The following is a 16,545-nucleotide window of genomic DNA, read 5'->3' on the forward strand; positions in this document are numbered from 1 at the left end:
ACTTCTTTTCTACTAGGCGCTACAGTCTGGAACCGCGCGACCGCTACAGTCGCTGGTTCGAATCCTAACTCGGGCATGGATGTGTGTTATGTCCTTAGGTTAGTTAGGTTTAAGTAGTTCTAAGTTCTAGGGGACTGATGACCTCAGAAGTTAAGTCCCATAGTTCTCAGAGCCATTTGAATCTCTCTCTTTTTTTTTTTTTTTTTTTTTTGCTACTAACTCTATTCGCAACACATTTTCTACACAATATCCACGTATAACACTGAAAATACCTGCAATACATCACTGTTTGACACGTAGTCTAAGAGACGTGACGTCATAAACATTGTGATGTGTGGAAAAGCTACCTTTTTGCTTAAAACGGAGCGCCAATCACCCTGACAAAACCTATACTTACGCACAATTTGATAATGATAGCCCTTAGCGACTTCCAACAAACTTTACACATAATTTCAAACCTTTTCTAAGCTTTTTCGCGCTTACGTGCTTAACATCAACACACTAACTCGTTTGTAAAGTAGACATATGTCTGAAGCTGTTTATACATTTTTTTTTAGAACTGCGGGTGGAGGTTTACTCGTACTTACTGCTAGACAACAATGCGTTACGATGGGCCGGCCGGAGTGGCCGAGAGGTTCTAGGCGCTACAGTCTGGAAACGCGCCACCGCTGCGGACGCAGGTTCAAATCCTGCCTCGGGCATGGATGTGTGTGATGTCCCTAGGTTAGTTAGGTTTAAGTAGGTCTAAGTCCTAGGGGACTGATGACCACAGAAATTAAGTACCATAGTGCTCAGAGTCATTTTTTTTGTTACGATGGAATTTATGCTATTTGACGCCCAGGTTTTTATGTCGCAATATAAGCTGTTTTATGGCTCTAAGCATTATGGCACTTAAATCTGAGGTCATCAGTCCCCTAGACTTAGAACTACTTAAACCTAACTAACCTAAGGACATCAAACACATCCATGCCCGAAGCAGGATTCGAACCCGCGACCGTAGCAGCAGCGCGGTTCCAGACTGAAGCGCCTAGAACCGCTCGGCCACAACGGCCGGCAAAGCTGTTTTAGATGTTTTAGGATACTTAATGATGGTCTGACGACTGAAACTAATCATAATAAGGAAGTATTTTTTAGCAGCTCCTGGCGATTGTTCTACGACTTTTTTCAAATACTTAAGAGCCGTAGAACAAGGCAAATCAAGAAGTATAAAAGCATTTTAGTCGTTTGGAGACGCCTGTGTGTGTGTGTGTGTGTGTGTGTGTGTGTGTGTGTGTGAATTCCTAAGGGACCAAACTAACTTATGCTAATAACAACACACACACCCATGTCCAAGGGAGGACTCGAACCTCCGATGAGAGGGGCCGCGCAATTAGTAACATGGCGCCTCTAACCGCGCGGCCATCCCGCGCGGCGGAGACGCCTGTGACAACAACATTTTTAGAACTTTTTTTCCTGACAATTACATTTTCTTCTAGCTCTGTCATATCTGTAACTTCAAAAACGAAAAAGAAGCATGGTAATCTCAATCTCGTTGAAACGTAGGAAGGAAGGAAGGTGAGAGGTTTATATCCCATGAACGATGATGTCATTAGAGATGGAACTGGACTTCAAACTGCGGATGGAAGAAAGTCGGGCGTGTCCTCTTCAAAAGAACTATCCCGCATTTGCTTCAAGCGATATCAGAAAGCAACAGAAAACCTAGATCTGGATGGCGGGACTTGAACCGACAGTCTCCTGAATGTAGCCCACTGTCAACCGTTGTGCTACCTCCCCAGTTAAGTTCGGTTCAGGACCTTGTCTCTCCCCTCAGCGCATAGTCCTATACACGCTAGTACTACTGCGCTGCAAATGAATTAGAAATTGAGCGCTTGATACGGGTGAAACAGCTAATGCAATTGTGAGTGTAAATTAAAATTCTTTCAGTAGAGAGTAGCGAGACATCGGCAACCATACAAATATAGCCGTGATTATTGCATTCCACAATGTACTAAAAAGGGGCTGACGGTAGCACTACAGGGTGGTCCCGAATTCATGGTACAAACTTTAATGGTAGGTGCAGGACATTGTAACAAGGATATATTGTATAGGAATGTATAGTCCCAGGTGACGCGGTGAGGCGTAAACAGGGGAAATAACGGCCGAAAGGAAAACGAAAGATTTTATTGAAATCGTTGTTGACAAGTGTCATGTTTACAGTAAGTGTTCAAAATTGCGTCCACCATGAGCGATACATGCTTGACAGCGTCGGTGCAGCGATTGGCGTACACGTTCAAAGATGCCTGGTATTTCACGCACACCTGCAGCAGCTACAGATATGCGAGCAACGAGATCCTCATCTGAGTCAACTGGAGTCTCATAAACAAGACTCTTAAGATGTCCCCATAAAAAGTAATCGAGGCAAGAGAAATCAGGAGATCGGGGTGGCCAAGGGACTGGTCCACCACGCCCAATCCATCTAGCACCAAACGTGGCATTCAGGTAATTCCGTACAGCAGTGCTGAAGTGTGCTGGCGCTCCATCGTGCTGAAACCACATGCGGTTACGAATGGCGAGCGGAACATCTTGCAGCAGTTCTGGTAACACTTCTTGCAGAAAAATAAGATAGCTTTCGCCACAGAGTCGCGTGGGTAGTAAGTATGGCCCAATCAAAAAGTCGTTCACAATACCAGCCCACACATTAATACCGAAACGTTGTTGATACGCATGTGGACGCGTTGCATGTGGATTATCTGTTGCCCACACATGGGAATTGTGCGCATTAAAGACACCCTCGCGTGAAAATGTCGCTTCATCTGTAAATAGCACATGACCTACGAAATCCGGCTGCAACGCACATTGCTGCAACAACCACTGGCAGAAGTTCACGCGAAGAGGATAATCTGCCGGATTCAATGCTTGTACTTTTTGAAAATGGAAGGGGTGTAAGCGATTTTCATTTAACACTCTGCATACAGTCTGATGACTCACATGTACGTCACGCGCAACAGTTCTTGTGCTTGACTCGGGTCTATCAGCCACTATGTTCAAGATGCGTTCTTCCAGTCTTGGAGTGCGTACAGCTCTTAATCGACCAGCGTCATGTCTGTTGACGTCGAACGTACCTGTTTCACAAAGTTGACGATGTAACCGTTGAAAAATTCTATGATCCGGCATTCGTCGATTAGGATACTCCGCGCGATACATTCGTAACGCAGCTCTGGCGTTACCATTTGCACGGCCGTACATGTAATGCATGTCTGCTTTTTCTGCATACGTAAAGTCACCCATCGTCTACGGCAGCACAATTGTGAATGGCGCTTGTCCCTACTGCGATACATCATGTTCATCTACTGCCCTCTACCGGCAGTGACACCAACCGATCACTCCATTTCTCTTTCCCCTGTTTACGCCTCACCGCGTCGCCTGCGACTATACATTCCTATACAATAAATCCTTGTTACAATGTCCTGTACCTACCATTAAAGTTTGTACCATGAATTCGGGACCACCCTGTATACGAGCGTGAACCCTTTGACAGGCAATACACGAAACGTCATCCCTTATGAATCAGTCTTATATGAAGATCAAATGATTTCGAGAGTCGCTTCTGGACCAGTAACAGCCATGACGCCACCATCTCCATTAAAAATACGCTATACGCTCTGATCAGTTGATTCTCTCTCCTCCAGATTAAGATTAATGGTATATGTGGCAATGAGCGTTTCCAGTCCAGTCTATATTATAATTCAACAATGTCGTTTCACTCTCTTTTAGAGCGTATGTAGAAAGAGAAGATGGTAGTCAGGTGATGCTACAACACTGATATTCAGCTAGCCGAACCTGTTTCGGAAGCAGCCTAGATAGTTGCTCTTGTGTGTCAGAATCTCCATACTCACTTCTTTGACTCGTTTGGCTGCTTGAGTGTGAGTGTGTGTGTGTGTGTATGTGTAAATTGGAAAGAACACACAGAAAATGTTGTTGGGAAGGCTAACCAAAGACTGCGTTTTATTGGCAGGACACTTAGAAAATGTAACAGATCTACTAAGGAGACTGCCTACGCTTGCCCATCCTCTTTTAGAATACTGCTCCGCGGTATAGGATCCTTACCAGGTAGGACTGACGGAGTACATCGAAAAAGTTCAAAGAGAGGCAGCACGTTTTGTATTATCGCGAAATATGGGAGAGAGTGTCACAGAAATGATACAGAATTTGGGCTGGAAATCATTAAAAGAAAGGCGTTTTTCGTTGCGACGGAATCCTCTCACGAAATTCCAATCACCAACTTTCTACTCCGAATGCGAAAATATTTTGTTGACACCGGCCTACATAGGGAGGAACGATCACCACTATAAAATAATGGAAATCAGAGCTCGTACAGAAAGATACAGGTGTTCATTCTTTCCGCGCGCTATACGAGATTGTGAAGGTGGTTCGATGAAACCTCTGCCAGGCACTTAAATGTGATTTGCAGAGTATCCATGTAGATGTAGATGGAGAGAGAGAGAGAGAGAGAGAGAGAGAGAGAGAGAGAGAGAGCATTTAACGTTATCGATTCGAGTCTTATCATATCACAAGTTAAGGCAATCTGTCACTTTCCTTTTAGAATGTGCCATTTGGTACTATCAGGAAGAGATTTGAAATGAGCCATTTTAAGCTCCATAAGGAATGCACTTATGATTTCATAAGCGCTTAATAGGAGGTACAAGTCGTATTGCATACTTTTAACATGTAAAACAGAGCCCAGTATTTTCTTAGTAACAGCGTTGTGAAGTTAAAACAGAAGTTTACTGAGAACCAGTACCTTTCATGTTCTCTCCTCTTACTTGGAAATAATTCACAGTGAGGAACGCGCTGAGCATAAAAATCCAAAAGAAATGAATTACATGGACTGAAATGAAATGGATTAATAGGGGTGAAATCAGTGAAGGTGTAATGATGTCAGTGAAAAACCGTTGAGGTATACTGAACTCGCAGGTTGTGAATAAGTGGTGACATTTGAAAATTTGTTTCACAACTGGACTCAAAACCTACACTATTGGCCATTAAAATTGCTACACCTAGAAGAAATGGAGACGATAAACGGGTATTCATTGGACAAATATATTATACTAGAACTGTCATGTGATTACCTTTTCACGCAATTTGGGTGCATAGCTCCTGAGAAATCAGTACCCAGAACAACCACCTCTGGCCGTAATAACGGCTTTGATACCCCTGGGCATTGAGTCAAACAGAGGTTGGATGGCGTGTCCAGGTACAGCTGCCCATGCAGCTTCAACACGATACCACAGTTCATCAAGAGTAGTGACTGGCGTATTGTGACGAGCCAGTTGCCCGGCCACGCCCGGTGATATGCCAGTGTGGCGATGACGAATACACGCTCCCCCCCCCCCCCCCCCCCCTCGTTTATGTGGGAATGCCACCACTGGAGAAATGGAGTTAACGGGGTACCGTTTCATTACATTGGAGGTTGAGCATATCGGAACGCGTTGTATCGAGTTAATTTCGTGGTAGGACTCCTCTGTTGCTGTCCACCTGAGATCGCACCAACTTCACTCCTATGGCCAACGATAATAATTACATAAAAAAACGGTCACGAGGCTAAAGTTATTCAACGATGCCTCTGAAACAGCAACCACGCACATTAATCGAAACAGATATGCTCTGTATTGAAGGGTACCGATACGATCCTACTTGCAGTACCCTGCTGCGAACACAAATGACACTGAAGACAATCACTTCTGGTTGTCAGGCCATATGGTGGGCGACAGTCAGGTAGGTGTACCACCACTGTCCGGGGATTAACCAGACACGTCTTCGGGCAAGAATCTCGTTGACTGGAGTACAACTGTCTTCAGTGATGAGTCGTGCTTCGAACTGTGCCTGATGACAAGCGAGAACGAGTCTGGAGAGCATCTGGACAGTGCTAGTGTACCAAAATGACTGTCGCCCGCCCTAAGACTCGACAACCAGCAGTAACGATCTGAGGTGTCATTTCTTTTCAAAGCAGGACCTCTTAGGTTTTCATCCGTGGAACCCTTACAGCAGAGCGGTACTTCGATGATATTCTACACCTCGTTGTTTTGTTTTCCATGGCAAGCCATCAAGGGCTTACATGTCAGCAGGATAATGCCCATCCGCACAAGGCGTGAGTTTTTACTGCTTGTCTTCGTGCAGGCCAGACCTCACCAGGTCCAGTAACGTCGCCGGATATTTCACCAATTGAGAACGTCTGGAGCATTATGGGCAGGGCCCTCTGACCAGATCGGGATTTTGACGATCTGAAGCGCCAATCGGACAGAATTTGGTGCGATATCCTTTAGCAGGACATTCAATAACTCACCAATCACTGAAAAGTCGAATAACTGCTTGCATAAGGGCCAGAGTTGGACCAACGCGTTACTGACTTGTTCAATTTTTGAAGCTCTTGAGTAAATCATCCCCGTTTTTTTGGAACTGTAATCATCTGTTTCCCTGTACATGTACATCACATCTAACGATTTCCGTCCTATTCAGGTAATTCCTTTGTGGTGCTTCGTTTTTTTTTCCTTTTTTCTTCTTAGTGTGTATTTTGGCCGGATATGCAAATATGTTTACAAACACAGGAATCCTGGCGGAAACCTCAGACACACTGCCCGACATAAAATTCTCTGTGAGACGTGCAACAGCCACCAGAGTGCATTAGTGTTGTTCGTGTTTATTGTCATTACCAGGCCTGGCAGGGTCGTGGACAGCTTCAGATATTGAGTGTTCACTGTAAAGGACACGCAGACGCCGCATACTTGTATGAGGCAGCGTTATAAAAACCTGACAGAGACCGAAATGGCCTCATTATGGACCTCCATTTCGTCGGCTGATCGAATCATTCAGTATCCAAATACGTGGCAGTGGCTCAATGGTGGACTGCATAGGATCGAGAGGGCTGGCGTATTCGTCGTCAAGGTTCTGGTCGACCACGCCTGACCACCATAACAGAGGATCGCCGTGTTGTGCACCAAAACATATCACAACCCCTTCCCATCAGCGCCTAACATCCGAGAACACGTAACATTCCGTGTCATCCTGAACTTTTGGTCGGGAACTAGCATTATCCTGACCAGAGAATTACGGACGCGAGCTTTGGTTAGCGTAAACACCGCAACACAAACGGCTACGTTTGGAGTGGGGCCATGACGGGGAAGTACAGACTGCTAATGAATGGTCTGCATTGTGTTCAGCTATGAATCGCCGACCTGCACTACCGCGAAAGATCGTCGTTGTCGAGAATGGCAGAGACCTGGGCAGAGATCTCGTTCTTCCAATGTTTTGGAGAGGGGCAGCAGGTTCACGACGTAGAGAACCACCGGGTACGACTGCAGGTTACGCCTGGTAGTGGTAGAGGGAACTCTGACGGCACAACGATACGTCACATGCATCCTGCGTCCTCACATGTTACTTCTTCTGTGACAGTAACGTGGTTTCATTTTCCAACAGGACAATGCTCATCCATACTTGGTAATTGTCTCCATGACCTGTCTGCACGATGTTGACGTAATCCACTGTCCACCGAGGTCCTCATCCCTCTCCGATACGTGTGGGAGAAGCTCGGACGTCAACTCCACTTCCAGTGGCACTGTCCCAGATATCAAAGACCATTTACAACAGTTGTGGACCGGCTTGCCTCAGGAGAAGATACGAAGACTTTATGACACCCTTACCAGCAAAGTCAGCGCATTCACCTAGGACAGAGAGGATGCAACATCATACTGATAACTGACCTTATACTGTCAGGTTTTTCTAAATATGGCTAGATTTTCCAATCACTGAAATAATACCGCATACACCCTCAACCCGTGAAGTTTCATTTCGTCTCCTCGTCCCCTTCTGGCTCCTTCACTTTCTTGTCAAACAGAGTGTTCTAACTGCATTTCAGTGCACAAGACATAATGATAGGAATGCACAGAAATCGATGAACTTAGGAGTCAACAGGGGAGCAACTGACGCGGGATTTAGCTTCGCACAGAGGGTTTTACCTTCACACTGCAACGTGCACTGCTGCGTCGGCAATGGCCTCAATATCGCACAGTCCCAGCATCAGAAGCAGAGGACCATCGTTTATTGAGATGGCTGTACAACACATCTCGTGCCTAATATTGTTCGTCTGCGAGTGGACTCTTGTACCACCCCGAAAACCGCTGACCATTCTTCCGAGGCCTCCCCAGCCCCTCCCAGACTGCCAACCCAATGGTTGCCACCCCAATTGGAGGACGACGAGGAGGAGGAGATTATGTTCAACTTTCCGTCGACAGCGAGGTCATTACAGACGGAGGGCAAGCTCGGACTACAGAAGGATGGGGAAGGGAATCGTCCATGCCCTTGCGAAGGATCCATCCCGGCACTTGCCTGAAGCGATTTAGGAAAATCACAGAAAACCTGAAAGTGGATGTCCGGGCACTGGTTTGAACCGTCGTCCTACCGAATGCGAGTCCAGTGTGCTAACCAGTGCGCCACGTCGCTCTGTGCCAACTCAATTGGTGCCGCAGGAACGCTCCTCCACGGGGGACGACGCAAAACAATTGTTTCTGTTAAGTTTCCTGCTGAAGTCGATTCTCACAAGGCCTGGCATCTGTCTTTTTGGCTGAATTTGAAATTGACGACCTCACTCCCACTTCCTGACCCAAAAGGCGGCTATTGTACTACATTCATTCTAAGACACTCTCGTCGCCCAATATGCTTCAGGCCATTCATCCGCCATGTCTCGAACTCACGCCACTGACACTTAAAAAAATCCCTGTAAATACTCTTTGCCTCAGTATCAGACGTCCGGATTTTTTGTGTCTAATCAAAATACTAGTATCATTACAATTTCATAACACTGCATTTACAGTGATTACATCGCAGTCGATCCCTAGGTTTCATTTCAGTGCATTTTCTTCATTTCATACAGGGGTTGGACAAAAATATGGAAACACAGCGATAAATGCATGCTTGAACGTAAGTGCAGATGCTACGCCGCCTGTAGATTGCGCTCTTGTATGTGACCACGAACAGCAGCCGTGCAATGTCCTCAACACGTCGCAAGTGTCCGTCGTGGTCAGAACAGTTTGTTTGTGTGTGTGCGTGAAGTCTTATGGGACTTAACTGCTAAGGTCATCAGCCCCTAAGCTTACACACTACGTAACCTAAATCATCCTAAGGACAAACACACACACCCATGCCCGAGGGAGGACTCGAACCTCCGCTGGGACCAGCCGCACAGTCCATGACTGCAGCGCCTTAGACCGTTCGGCTAAGGTCAGAACAGTGTTCTCTGTAGTCGTGAGTGCATCATGTCGGAGCTAAGCGAATTCGAATGCTAGTAAATTGGTAGTGCTTCCATAACCAAGGAAGCCTTTGTGTTTGGAGTTTCAAGAGGCATCGCATTGAAGGTTTATATCGCATACAGGGAAGCCTGAAAACATCATGCCAAGTCGCAAAGCGGACGAAATTGTGTGTTGAGTGATCGTCACAGACGGTCATTGAAGAGTATTGTGACGAACTTAATGAGATGGCAGCTGGAAAAGTCACTTCAGGAATGTCGCACTGAAGAGCCCTGACAGCACCGAAGCAACACGAAGGGAGCCCCAGAAGCAGGGAACTGTTGGGCGAGATGGAATTGCACAACCACATATCAGTGATGCAAATGCCCTTAACACGAAAACGTTATGCCCAAGCTACAAAACCTGTACTATGGAGCAATGGAAGAAAGTAATTTGGTCGGATGAGTCTTGTTTCACACTGTTTGCGACTTCTGGCTGAGTTTACGCCCCAAAAGTGAACTATGGTCAGGGTTCGGCGATGATTTGAGCACTCATATCTTGGTATTCCATGGACCCCATAGTTACTCTGAAAGTAGCAGTACTGCCAAGGACTGCTTGACCATTTTGCCTGATGAGGTCCGTCGCATGGTATAGTGTTTGTTCCCAAATGGTGAGGATGTGTTCCAAGACGTCAGGGATCCTGTCCACAGTTCGCATCGTTCAGGACTGGTTTTGTGAGCACGAGCATGAGTTGTCGCAACTCTCTGGGCACCACACTCACCAGATCTCAATGTTATTGAGCCTTTTTGGTCTGTTTTAGATAAAAGAGTGTGTGATCGCTATCCATGTTACCATCGTTCCCTGAACTTGCAACTATTTTGTATGAAGTTTGGTATAAGATTCTCTTCAAAACCATACAGTATTTGTATTTATCCATTTCGAGTAGCTGTTTGGACTGCCAATCAGTGTCCTACATAGTATTATGCATGATACTCTGTTGGGTTTTTGCTGTTACCGTATTTTTGTCTACGTTCTGTGTATCCCTTGTGGCAGGGTAAACGACCGCCCTCCATAGATGCTATTCCGATGTAGGCCTTGGGAGAACCTGTGGTAGTAATATTCTGAAATTATAAAGAAAGCATTGGTGATAGTAAAAATTTCAGTCATGCCTCAGATAACAGCCAATGCATTTTCTCGCGATAAGCAAGAAATCAAGATTCTGTTACCGCTTGGTCCAAAACTGTCAACTGGCACTGCATTTCAAAACATCCAGTGATGCGGCAATCAGTTAAGTAAATCTTTAGACATACGATACGATGCATCAGTTTAGATCGATAGAAGACAATAAGAAGTGTGTATCATTACATTTTATACCTTTCACCGAGAGGAGGAAGTAGTCTCCTAGCTTCAATTAGATTTCTCACTCCTCTACATGGCAGGATATTATCTCTCTTTCCCATCATCGCGCTGCCCGTGCGCCTCGATTGATCATTCCGGCCATATAAACCGTATGAGCAGAAATGTCATGACAAGTGTTCCCTTAATTACTGATAAATATCGAAGACGTTTCATCCGTGTGTTCAGTTTTAGTGACACACATTTCACGAATATTTCATGTCTATTTTCAGCATAACCGAGAGATGTGACCCTACGTTTAAGTCGATTAAGGCATAGCATGGAGAATGGGCGGTTCAAACTGTCGGTTAAAAGTACTTTATTAGCTTCTGGAATTTTGTTCTGTCAATGCAGCCAAATTCTGGGATCGTTCTTCAAAATTTCCTATTCCTTGTCGCATGTATCTCTTGCTGACTCGGGTCTTATCAATGATATCTATGTCGACGACGCACTGCAGTGTGATCTAACTCTCCTACGGTCTTAGCATAACTGTTCTAATTTCCCCAAATTATCATAACAGTGTAATCAAACACACTGAATTATAAATAACACGCCATTTAAACGTCAGGTTCGTCATCTTCGTGCTAATCAGGACACAGAACATGTTTGATATGAGGAAAGCGGCGAAGACATTAGCACATTATGACTGTATCACAGAGTAAAATACAACGAAATTGTGCGTCCACATGACTATTTCTTTCTTCTTTCGGCTCTTATAATGGAAATGGAGCTATTAAAAAACTATTATAAGTTTCCGTAAATTTAGTAAAGTCTGTGTGTGCGTGCGCGCGCGCGTGTGTGTGTGTGTGTGTGTGTGTGTAAGAGGGGGACGGAGGGGGGGGGGGGGGGGCGAAGGTGTTTAAAATCTATGCAACGTTTTATTCTGCAATTTTAAAATCACAACTCTTTCTTGCTCATATACACAGGAATCCTTCCGTTTGGGCTTTATTTTTCGGTTTTTTTCTTTTTCCAGTAACGAAGCCTTTTCTGTATAACAGCAAAGTTTTACAAAAATCGTAGTGTAACTAATGCCTTGGCTTCTCCTCTATTCCGTTGCAGCGCCGCTAATAGTCCCTTCTTCACGATTAGATAAGAGTAACATGCCGACAACAGCCATAACAACAACAATAACAAGCGGAGGTTGAATCAGTAATGGACCCGTGCCCTGTTTCCGTACGAGCAGAAATGTAGCCACATTTCTCTCGTAATTTGTACTATAATTGGTGCGTGACAGTTTACGAGCTCCTTAACCGAGTTACCTACTGGTCCTACAGAAACTGCTTCACGTAAACCCTACGAGATAAACGGTCTTCCCGTGGAAGTCAGGCGTCTGGGATTTTAGTTAGAATTTTCACTTGTCGCACATGAAAAGTATTTTGTTCATTTACTATCTATCGGAACTGCCTCATTTCATTACTTTAATCGTGCCTAGTGGATGAAATTCTTATGAGAATGGAAGTGCCGAATTGCGTGCACTCTCGTGACCGTGTAAATACTCTTTTCAATTCGCAGAAAAGATGCGGAAACTTCTAGTGTACACACACACACACACACACACACACACACACACACACACGCAATGAATACGCCACGTTTACAGGTTACATAATCAGCGGAAGACGAAAAACGATTTTCGGAAAACGATTTTCGTTGTAGTGTTTACGTGTTAGTCCTTTATCGATTTTGGTCAGCCGATTAAGTATTTGTTGTTTTGCAAAATTCAAATGGCTCTGAGCACTATGGGACTTAACTTCTGTGGTCATCAGTCCCCTAGAGCTTAGAACTACTTAAACCTAACTAACCTAAGGACATCACACACATCCATGCCCGAGGCAGGATTCGAACCTGCGACCGTAGCAGTTCCGCGGTTCCGGACTGCGCGCCTAGAACCACTAGACCACCGCGGCCGGCTGTTGTTTTGCATAAATGGCATCTGTGATCAGCTGTTCCAGTTTCGTCAACATGGTGAACTGAGGTTATCAGTAACATTGCAGGTTTTTAACGAAGGGAGATTGCCTTGTGGATACCAGTGAGTACCTGGCATGGAGATGGGTGAGATTGTTTCAAGACAGGATGTTTAATAACCTTACTCATCCCAGTTAATGAGTGGGAAACTGTTGTATTACACTAATCCATATCAGGCGCTTTTGCGGGAATAAGCGTGAACACTGGTGGAATATTATTGGACTCCAACAGTCTGGTGACTCGGAACGAAGAGAAACTATCGAATGCGTGAAGGTACTTTCCCATTTCTGTTTACAGAATTAGTGAATGTTGTGTTACGAATCATTGGCTGTTTACGAAGCACTTTGAAACTAAAAAGAGAGAAAAGATACAGCAGTTTGCAAATTATCCAGCTGCACAGGATATTGGATTGTTACCAAGGAATTAGATTTTGCTAGGGGAGGAAATGTATCTTTTGCGTACTTCTTTACATTAATCAAGTGATGGATGTTCTTATCTTCAATTAAATAAATAAAATGAATAGGTTTCTGATAAGTCAAATACTCTCTTTCCCTTCAAACCACATACGTGAAACAGCTTCACTGCATGATGCTGTGCAGGTGATGCCCTCACAGCTCGTAAATATTTGAAAGTAATGTTTACGTATGCACAGAACACTCCACATAAGAGCAGCGAACGTGTGAATGTACGATGCTCTACAGTTATTTAGATGTAGATTTTATCCTTGACACAGAACAATTTTTTATGATTACACATTTGTTAGTGACATCATGGTAGTGGTGCTCTTTAAAATCACTTTGTCCTCATTTGCTAACATTTTGAAAAGGGTAGTAACAGCTTTACAATCCAATGACGGGTCCATTGCGTTAGGGCGTTGTTTTTTTTTTTTTTTTTTTTTTTTTTTTTTTTTTTTTTTTTTTTTTGAGCGAAAATCAGTTTATTTTTGGAGCTGAAACTGGCAACCAAAATCCCCATTTTGAGAATCGACATTCGAGAGTTTGAAACGCCAGTCAGAAGCTGTAATTCAAAACTGGTTTACAGAAAAACTTAATTCGGGAACGCATGTAAACTTACAATATCAAAAACTGTATCGTAGGAGTTAATGTTTGGGGAGTATATTGCCAGAGCAACTAAAATCAGAGTAAAGAGTTGTAATAAATATATATTTGCTCTCACTTATGCACAAAAAACAACTGTAACTTCTGAATTCCGTCAGGATATATTCATCGTATCTGACCGTGTTCTTTAGTTACTGGCTTAACCATATCAGTTTACAGAAACTAAAACAATATAAAACTGGATTTTAAACATCAAAACACAATAATGTCCTTTCACGTCAGCAGCGCCGGTACGCTTCTATGATGAAATGATCGAGACAGCGGTGTGATAGTTTTTTGTTTTTTTGGAGAGGGTGCAGATAGTGAACTATCACAGCCAAAGAGTTTCCTGTGCATGGTGCCAACTCAGTGCTATTTTAAGTGTTAAAACTACAAACTGACGCAACGGGTTATACTTACCACACGGGTTTTGTGGCATTTATGTTAATTAATAAAGCATGGATGTATTGCAAGCACGACTTTCGGTTAATTTGTGATCAGAGAATCCTTTTCCATGTGGGCAAGAAATAACATACGTATTTTTATAAGTTACTGAGAACTCACAGTCACTTGTTACTTATAATACGTACGTTTTTCTAGCCCACCCGAAGTGTGGATTTGAAACGCTGCATTTCACGGCCATGAGGCAATACGCTTCTGTTTCGAAAGGAATGTCATATACATGCAGTTATTAATAGGAGATATGCGAAATGCATTATCTCTGTTTTATAGACTTCTGCAGGGATAGTCATCGTATTTTCCAGTTTAGGATGATCATTGGAAGATTTATTGTCATTACTTTCGTTACCGATTTGAAACGCTGCATTTCACGGCCATGAGGCAATATGCTTCTACTTCGAAAAGAATGTCATATATGTGCAATTATTAATAGGAGATATGCGAAATGCATTGTCTCAGATTTATCTCACAATGCCAAAAAAGTTTTACGTCAGTTAACTGAATATGGCATGCCTGTACTCAGAAATCTGAAAGAGTTTCTCGTCGGCTGCGATTGTCTCTCTGATTATCGTGTTTTGTTTCCCTATGTCATGTCTTAGCAACATTAATAATTTGTCGTACGATGCAGCGCTCATTCAAAAATAGTTTATGAGATGTTTCGGGTGCATGGTTCTGATTACGTTCAGTATGCTAACATGAGACTAGTCACTTTTTTTTCCAGCCATTCCCTGATCCATTTCTTCCTCTTCGTTGTGTCTTGGCAGCTATGGCCAAACTAGTATTTTCAATAAATACTGAATGTGTGCAGGCTGCTTTAGCTGTCGAAGTTTGTATTGTGGGCTGGGTGCTCTGTTTGACAGCGGTCTGCTGTTGACATGGGCAGGTGACCCGACTTGACTCCGTCGACTTATTATTGTGCGCCCGCCGCTGCGCCAACGCTTGCGGGACCGGTTCGTCGGGTGCAAGGTAGCACCACCGCCACCAGCAGCAGCAGAAGCAGCAGCAGCCGGCTACAACCTGCAGCAGCCCGCGGGACCAGGCACGTACTCACCTTGCGAGCAGACTATCCCGGCAGGGCGCTGCGCCGCTATCCATGGCTCATCCCACCCGCTGACAGCTGACAGCTCGAGGCCGCCGCCCGCCAATCGGGCCACCACTGCCACGGCAAACAATAACAAACAACACACTGGCGTACTATTGGCACACGTCCGAGGTCGGCGCAGGACCGGGCGCTGTCGGAGGAGGCGCGGCCGAAAGATCAATATACAAACTCCATTGAAGACGGCGCGCTGCTCGTACGCGCACACATACACTCACACACACACACACGCACACGCGGGCGCGCGCCGATACTCTTTGATAATGCTATTCGGACGCAGTGTCGGTTCTGCGCATGCCCGGCGACCCCCTGGCAGTGTCCCGCGGCGGGGTGGTGGAGGGGGCGAGAAGAGGGCAGCAGCGTGATAACAACGAGAAGGGGCTCTTGACAGTTGGCGAAACTGGCAGAAGAAAGAGGAACGGGGCGAGGACGCGAGAAAAAGAGGGTGCGGGAGACGGCGACGTCACGGAGGCGAGGCGACACGGCGCGACAGCACGCGACCGCGTAGTCAGCCCGCGAGGCCGTTACTGCTCGCGAGCGGCGGCGGGCGCGCACACGGCCCAGGCGAGCGGGGCTGGCCGCCGTGACGGCCAAAGAGCTCCGGCCGCGAAGACGCCACAGCGCCGGCACAAAGAGCAGCGCGGGCAGCGGCGCTGGCGGCCGCGCTTTCACAGTCGCCGAGACGGCCGCGCGCTAGAGGCGGGATTCACACAAACCGTCAACGTCCTCATGACGTCAAATACGGCAGTATCCATAATTCGCTATTTCAGACATGACGATATCAAACTTCAACTGTAACGAACATCGACTTGCGAGGCTCCTTTTTTGTTTACACGCTCCACGATGTTGACGGAGCTAAACCACTTCTGACAATTGTAGTTTGTCCAGGTTTCAATATACTAAAGCGGCCCACTCACCATAAATAACGTTGTCAATGCGATTTCGTAAGGTTAACATGTACAGTACCCTAAAGAAAGCATATGCCGCAAGTATATTACCTATAGCAAAAAATAGAAAAAATGTATGATGAAATAAAAGAAATTATTCAGATAGTGACGGGAGACGAAAATTTAATAGTCATGGGTGACTGGAATTCGGCAGTAGGAAAAGGGAGAGTAGGAAACTTAGGTGAATATGGATTGGGGGTAAGAAATGAAAGAGGAAGCCGCCTGATAGAATTTTGCACAGAGCACAACCTAATCATAGCTAACACTTGGTTCAAGAATCATAAAAGAAGATTGTATACATGGGAGAAACCTGGAGATACTGACAG

General features: G+C 45.1%; 1 long non-coding RNA gene across 1 annotated transcript in view; it reads right to left on the reverse strand.

The window, feature by feature from the left end:
* LOC126416228 (uncharacterized) overlaps positions 1-15,796 on the reverse strand; it is a 569,632-nt gene extending 553,836 nt beyond the window's left edge. The window contains exon 1 of the long non-coding RNA XR_007575419.1: positions 15,225-15,796. This is a non-coding gene — a long non-coding RNA (uncharacterized LOC126416228). The remainder of the gene's footprint in view (positions 1-15,224) is intronic.
* Positions 15,797-16,545: the final 749 nt, after the last annotated feature.

Source organism: Schistocerca serialis, chromosome 8 (assembly GCF_023864345.2).
Source record: "Schistocerca serialis cubense isolate TAMUIC-IGC-003099 chromosome 8, iqSchSeri2.2, whole genome shotgun sequence".
In the NCBI taxonomy this organism is placed as follows: Eukaryota; Metazoa; Arthropoda; class Insecta; order Orthoptera; family Acrididae; genus Schistocerca; species Schistocerca serialis.